The sequence below is a fragment of the Semicossyphus pulcher genome, unplaced genomic scaffold, assembly GCF_022749685.1.
Source record: "Semicossyphus pulcher isolate SPU_LCO1_2020_fin unplaced genomic scaffold, fSemPul1.0.p SCAF_15, whole genome shotgun sequence".
In the NCBI taxonomy this organism is placed as follows: domain Eukaryota; kingdom Metazoa; phylum Chordata; class Actinopteri; order Labriformes; family Labridae; genus Semicossyphus; species Semicossyphus pulcher.
The window spans coordinates 5,126,480-5,134,420 of NW_027211659.1; positions in this window are offsets into that span (position 1 = coordinate 5,126,480).

Genomic DNA, 7,941 nt, shown 5'->3' on the forward strand with positions numbered 1-7,941 from the left:
TACTCAACGAGGGCCCGTCTCATTTCCTGACATGTTTCTAGAAGCTTTTCAAGCCACATATAATTGACAAGTATTTTGTGTCTGTCCAATAAACATTCAAGAGAAGTCCTAATATTTGGCACGTTAGCTGTTGTTGGATGCAAACAAATATTTTCCTAATTAGGAGAGTTTTACATAGTTTGAGTAGAAGCGCTCACAGAAGACGGCAGGCTCTATGAAAGAAGAAAGCGACATAGAATGGATCAAAACCTAACCCAGATATGAGGTGCCAAAGAGCTTATTGAAGAGCACAAGATACAGATATTGTCACTGACAGCTGTTTCTGCTGTCAGATAACTGCACAAATAAGTGTTCCCAGAGTCTGATACACTGAACCATGTCTGTGAAGATGTGAAGCCATACATCTGGGTTATTTAAAAAAGCTATTTTACCCCTTTTTTTACAACATGGTGGATTTGTAAAAGCTCGCTCTTCAGCGGTGTAACATGTCAGCTTGTTGTGACAGAAAGGCAAACTAAGAGATGCACTTGGAAATCATGCACAAGACATGAATCTGTTTCCCGACCAGAGGCAGCCCTGTGTGCCTGTTTGAGTGCGTGATTGTAGGCAAGTCACGCTACTCGGATTGCTGACAGCTGTGTTGCTGCCTTCATAAAGAGAAGCTGGAAAGGTTGTCTGGTAGCTTTCAGCCACGCGGCTGCTCTGCGTTCTCTCTGGCGAAACATCTGCCTACTCGTCGGCTTTAATTCACGCTAAGTAAAAGAGCAAACATGTTTTTGAAATGTGTTGGCGTAATATTTGTGGAAAGAGTCACCTGCCCTGCCTGGCAGACAGGATCTGAAGGTAAACATCAGGTGCACAGAGACTCGGAAATATTAACTGAATGCAACAGGTGGTGGGAGAGTTCAGCAGCGGTTTGAAGGACAGTGTTGGAATAAAAGATCATGAGCCTCTTATAATGTTTAAATGTGCAGTTCTCCATAACAGTGGCAGTTTCATGTTAGTGTCTTGTGCGTAGGTGCTCAGTCATTTCCATAATTCTTCCTCTACAGCTCTGCTTTGAATAAATGATTTAAAGCAACAGCCTCGATGAACACAGTGTGCACAGAGTAATGATGCTCTTATATAAATAAATGATTCCGAAAATTAGACAATTGCTCGTTACAGACAAAATAAACAAGTACAAAAGGGATTCTATGTGTAAACTTTGCTTGGAGAATGGTTTCTAATTTAATTTGTTAGTTTTAAAATTCATTTTGGCAGCCTGTGTGTTCAGCTCCTTTGGTATTATTTGTCAATTTATTCTCTGCTGCTGCAGCTGTGCAAGCTTTTTTTTGTACGAAACAAGGACAAGGATTGTTTTGCATACTGTTTGGTAAAAGCTAGATTGTCTGAAAGCACGTTAATGAAATGAAAACTGATGGGTGGGGTAATGGAGGGCAAGTGAACTGGGGAAAGGGGTTCGCAGACTGAGGAACAGGAAAGCTTGATGACAGGATGACCAGCTGGCTAGGAAACAAGACGGCTCGCTTACGTGGGGAACAATGGAGGAACAGGATAGTACATCAGCAAGGAAACAGCTGATGGGAAACAGGAAGATTTGTTCTGCAGAGAAGGAGAATTAAAAGAGCAGATGATTGACCCAAGGCAAAGAGAGCAGAGAGCAAGGCTTTCGTCGAAAATGTCTCTTTAGCAGCACCTAGTGGCAGGGGCAAGAAAATGCAACACTGCACCTTGCCTGGACATGACCCTCTGGGTTTTCCCCAAATATTTTGTATGTTTTCATTTGGTTTTAATTTGACTTAGAGAGAAATCCAAGGCTGTGTATCTTAAAAATATTCTGTACTACAACATGAATGACCCAATCTTGCTCTGGGAGTATCCGTGTCTACTCCTGCACAACACTGACTCAGGTGAGGTGATTTAGCTAACGTAAGTAGTAAAGCTAAAAGTTTATAGCATGCTGAATATTCAGAGTATCTTGTGTGTGTGTATTGTATACAATAGGGTGACCATACGTCCCGATTTGATCGGGACCGTCCCGTTTTCAAGCTATATGAAAAATATCTCTAATATATATATATATATATATGTCCTGGTTTTGAACAGGCAATGTCCCGGTTTTGACCAATTGAAATAGTATCGATGCACCATGCTTACAACACTGGTTTGTCTGTATTTATGTCAATCAATGTCGTTGCCAAGGCTGTTACTGTTTTAACCAATAGAAAACATCACTATGCACCACCAGCCAAAGTTGAGTAGTCATTTGTTTGTACATGTGTCAGTCAATCGGTGTGCGGCTGTTGCTTCGCTTGCCCATCTTATCATCCTGAAAGGACCTGCTGCATAACATCAGGTAGGCGAACTGTCATGCCATTTTTATGTTTTCATTAATCTGTTTAAGTTATATTGGCCTCAAGGTATTTCCAGGCCTAGGACTTCCAGTCAAGACTTCCTTTTCCACGTGCTGCATTGTTTACAGAAAAAGAACCCGCTTTTCCTGTGAGGTACTTTAATTAACGGGTCTTAGCTTTGCCGAAATTTCAACATCGTGATGCAGATTAGTAAAAAGTAAAAATGAAGCTTTGTCAGGTCTGTCATCAAGAGGAGAAGAAAACTACTTTAAAATGCTCGTTTGTTGAACGGAGGTCGGCTGATCATCTGATGATGCATTCAAGGAGGTCGGGAAATCTGAGCGCTAATCGGCTTTAGTAACAGCGTCAAGGGAATTTTAGATCTAGTAGGGATTGTTGGCTGAACTTACATACAGACTGTTTACAGCAGCCTATTGCAGCCTGCTGATACGTGATTAGTCAATATTACTCAGACTAAAAGCGTACTACAAATGAAAACTAGAACAATTGCAATCCCTTAAATCCACGTCCCTTTCTACAGATTCTATATTTCTAGAATCTGTAGATAGAACTTACCGATCTAGTAATAAATAAATTAATGTTTTGTGTTTACTGGTGTTATATAATTATATTTTTCAAATAGGCCTAAAGTTTCGGTTGATCTTGAGAGACATGATTTTTCGTTTGCTGAGGTACTTTCCATGGTGTCGAAAGGTGCACTGATGAAATATCGAATTGTACCATGAGCTCATACATGTGGGTTTGCGGTAAAAAATGTTTATGATGACATGCAGTTACATTGCTTTGCTTCATCAACAACATAAGCTTGCTAGCTTGTGGTGGTTCATGTTAGCTAACATTCTTTCATATTGTGTAGCCTGCCACAAGGACATGATGTCAATTCCTCGAAGTAAACAGGAAAACTTTAGGCTAGTAATTGCAGCAAATACACACAGCCCTACCTATCTGGTTCAGGTGACTTGATAATGTGGAGCATTCCCAGGAAATATACACAGCCGGGGAAGCTACAGAGTTTGAGTTATTTTACACAGAAATCAGTTAATATTACTTATTGCACCTTTTAAGAAACACTTACCTGGGACAGTGAGTACAGGAATGAGGGTAGTCCGTAAATTAGGGTATCATGCTAATGCTCAGGGTTGCTTGCTAACGTAGCCTCGTCTGACCATAGTGCTCCAGGAGGGTGCTGACTAATTCATGGTAGAGTGCACTTTTGCATTTGCAGTTCTTTGAGAGACATAATTGTGTCAGCAAGTGCTGCTTAATTTACTGTGCATGCTTACGTCACTGCTAAAATATATTAGCTAAATAAAACTGTCTAGTTTAAAACAGGAAGAATGGTTAATGTAAGTTGCTTACTACCTTTATGTGTTGGTTTCAGGGGCTCACACACTTGTAATAAGAAGACTTGATTATATAATGATTTTGGCTTTACGCTGAAGCCCTCGAGCACACTGCTCTTTTATGACTCCAGACAATTTGGTGTTTGATTCATAACAGGCCTTTTATTAAAATCCCTACAAGATCTAGCTTAGCAATTGTATATTTACCAGAGTACAAAATGTGTTACTTTATAATGTCATAAATCTAATTTGGACTATGGCTGATTTACACAACCCTGCAGTTTTGGTCATGAGATATTTCTCGATGAACCCCTGCTTTTAAATCTATTCATGAGCCCAGAACTGGAAGGCACCATCCTGAATGAGTCTACATAAACAGTTGATCAGTGCAGGGGTTTCGGTATGATAATGAATCTCTCAGATGTGGAGGAAAAAGACTTAAAATGCAAACAAAGCTCTCGTGTTACTCCTCACTTGGCAACAGATATGAGCAAGTGGGTGTAAGACCCAAGAGATTCCTCCTTCAGTTCTTCCAGTGTGCAAGTTCGCTTTGTGGTTATTAATTTTTTCAGCACTCTAATTCTAATTATGGTTTGCTGGAGAATTGAACTCATGTGTTCCCACTAGAGCCGGAGATGGCTGACATATCCTGTCTAATAAGTGAAAATAATTAAGTTAATAACAAATATTGCGAGATATGAAATATAAATTCCTCCATTTAGTTGAAAGACTTTCTCCATTCTGTGAATAAACTTGTAGATGCAGTGTTCATGCATTCAAATACTGAGACTTCTACATACTAAGATTAACTTTCAAATACAGTAGAAGGCATTTAAAATGTATGCGTAATTAGGGATAATTAGGGATATCAGCCCTCTGCCTTTTTTTATTATTTTTTTAAAATCTGACGGCCGATAAGAGATCATTTTAAAACTGGGTTATTTTGGCTCTGATGCAGCCGCGCCTCTCTGTCTGCAGTCACTACTCCGTCTCCAGCATTGTCCCACCCACAGCACTGATTGGTTACATGCAGAGCCATGGCACAGGTAGCAGCCAATCAGCAGTGAAAGCTGTGCATGCAGAGTGCTCACACACACGGCGGAGAGGAGAAAAAATTCATTTCTTTGCAAATTTTATTTAACTTTGTTTTATTTACTTTATAAAACTTCAGGAAGTTATTTATTTATTTATTTAAATTTTCAGTTAACTTTATAAGAGATGCTGCTGACCCTGGGAACTCCCCGCTTTTTGTTTGTTTGTTTAATAAACATATGCTTAAAGGCATTTAAACAAAGTTAAGTGTTGGAGCTTGTATTATTCAAAATTTTGACGCCAATATTTTCATAAATACAATATTATCACAATATTTATTTTCCTGCAAATGAATATCGGCTCCAAATACCGGTTATCGGCCTCCTTGACTATTATTAATCGGTATCGGCCCTGAAAAAACCATATCGGTCTATCTCTATGCGTAATGTGTAATGCGTAAGTGGATGTGAACGCCTCACAGAAAGGTCTCCTACGGGGCATGTATGGGGCAGGGGACCCTGTGCACGGGTTCCCTCCGGGTACTCTGGTTTCCTCCCACAGTATGAGCATGAATGGTTGTCTGTCTCAATGTGTCTGGCAGCCCAATAACAGCTGGAATAGGCTCCAGCCCCCCCCCCCATGACCCAGAACAGGATAAACACTATTTGATCATTAATGGCTGGATTATCTTTATGTAAGACAAGAGAAGTAAATAAAGTAAAGATCACAAAAATTCAGTCCAGCCAACATTTTGTTTTAATTAAATATTAACACACATCAGAACAGTAATGTGACTTAATCTAAAGCCCAAATCTAGTAAATGGGAATTAAACGAACAGGTAACTCCAAATTTCCTGAGTTGTAGAGGAGTTCAGGTTTAAAATATCCCCAAAATGAAACACTTCCATATTACCAACATTTATACACAGTACTTGTGTAGACGTTTTTAGTAACTTCACATCTTGCCAAATCCCAAATGAGCATTATTCCACTGAATGAAACATCTGCTATAAACAGACAGAATCACTGTAGATGATTCACCCACCCTACTAGCTGGCATCAGTGAATCCACATGTTGAATACAGAATCCATCAAAGACAGATGGATCTACATGACAGACACAGTTAGTGAAAGAAGGCAGTAGGAGGGCTGAAGAAAGCCAGCCAGCTCCACTCATTGCGATTTAAGATCAGCAACAGTGTAGAAAAATCTGAAAATTATTGAAGCCAATCATGACAAGAAACACTCAAACCACATTTTAACATCACACAGCCACACAGGAAGAGCAAGTGTCTGTATCTTGCACCTGATCTAATCTCTGCATGCTAACGGTTTTGAGTGAAAACTCTGACAACTGCTAGCATGTCCTGGAGAAAATTAAAGGTAACACACACAGAAATTAAAGTGACTATAATTAGATTCTAATTTATGACAAATATTCTGCAAGTTATCAGCAATTCTATTCGACCCTGAACTGTTAAGGACAGCAAGAATTAAAATATAGGAACAGGGTTTGGTTTTAATTGCAGTTATAATCTAGCAGTAAAATTATCCAAATTAGTTTGATATGAATATATACATTCAAGGTCTCAGCTGTTTAAAAAAATATGTCTCTTTAAAAATCAACTTGCCCTAGTCCTGTCTCATCTTGTACTGGTATATCTTAATGCAATGGTGCATACTGTCGGACACTGCTAGATGGCCCTCGGATAGCAGGGCCAGGCCACGTGGGCTACTCAAGCCCTGGCTTACTATTGGCCACCCCACTCCCTGTGCTGGGTATAACAGGACTCTGTGCTGCTCTCCCCAGTCTGCCACCAGCACGTTACCATCTGAATCAATACAGATTCCCCAGGGACAAGCTAGGACTGGTCCCATACCAGCACATACACCAAGAACTCTCACTGTGTTCCAGCCTGGCTCGAGGACTTTTATGCAAGGCACGCGACCTGTTTCATTGCCCCTTTCAGACACAGCGATCATGCCAGAGCTCAAGCAGGCTGCAACTAGGTAGGGCCGATGGAATCCGGTAACCACTGTGCGCTCAAGGCGGCAGCCTGTTTTAGGCTCAAGCTTAAGGGCAATGAGGGTACCTTTCCGGATATCCGCTATCAAGAACTCATCCAGTCTGGTTACGGTCACACCCCTTGGAGCCTCAAGCTCATCTCTTGCAGAGCCCAACCCTGACCCTCCAAAAGTCTGGAGAAGGCGACCATGCCGGCTGAACACAAGAAGGGCTCGCTCTGCTGCACAGCTTAGCGCTATCAAGCCTTTTGCATTGACGGCAATGTCAAAGTAATTCCGACATCGTCTTGCAGAGGCGTCAGAAGTTGGGGAGGTCACTTGCTGGAGGACATTCCCCCGAGGATCAGTCACCTGTTTCAAAATTTAAATTAAGTTTGGCTGCAACTTAGTTTGCCATTTTACACATACTGTATGTTGTACATGTATGAAAGAAGCTTGAAACAACACATACCTGAACACGTGCATTCCCACAGTCAACTATAAAGAGTTGGCCCTGTGGTGTGCCATGGATACCACTCGGTAGGGTAAGGTCAGACCGACCTGAACCCTGCTTCCCAAACTGGCATATCAGATGGCCTCCTCTAGGGTTGAATGCTGTCAAGGACAGGTCTCCCTCCTCCTCTAACTCCTCCAGGGCTGGCTCTCCTCTCTCCCCTCTGACCCTTTTTTGTTCTTGGGAGGTACCATCTATATAAGACATGGATAAAGACCTAGCTACCGGAGGTTGTTTAGAGCCAGCTACTGTGCTTTTTTTCTGTTGCTGCTGCAGTGTATTATAACCTCTGTATGTCGGGTATGCAAGCGTCTGTCCAGTGTCAGAGACCCGTGGCCCCCTACTTAGAGTTGGTGAGGTGGAGGTGGAGCTTGACATAGAGTTGAAGTTGCTACACTTCACCTTCCAAACTCCTACGTGCTCACTTGTCCCAGCATTGATTGATGGGCGTGTCTTGTGAGTCAAGTCCACTGCAGACTTTGATAGACGACAATTGTAGTTCAAAGATCCTCTGTTCATGCTGTATTCATGGGATGGACTTACAATAAAAGTATAGCTGGAGTCAAGGCTGTCTGTTGGGGATGGTGCTCGGCCAGAGTCACCATGGGTCCCAAGAGAGTGCTCATCAGAAGACTGACTGAGGCGAGAGTGAGGTCTTCCCCTGGAGGTG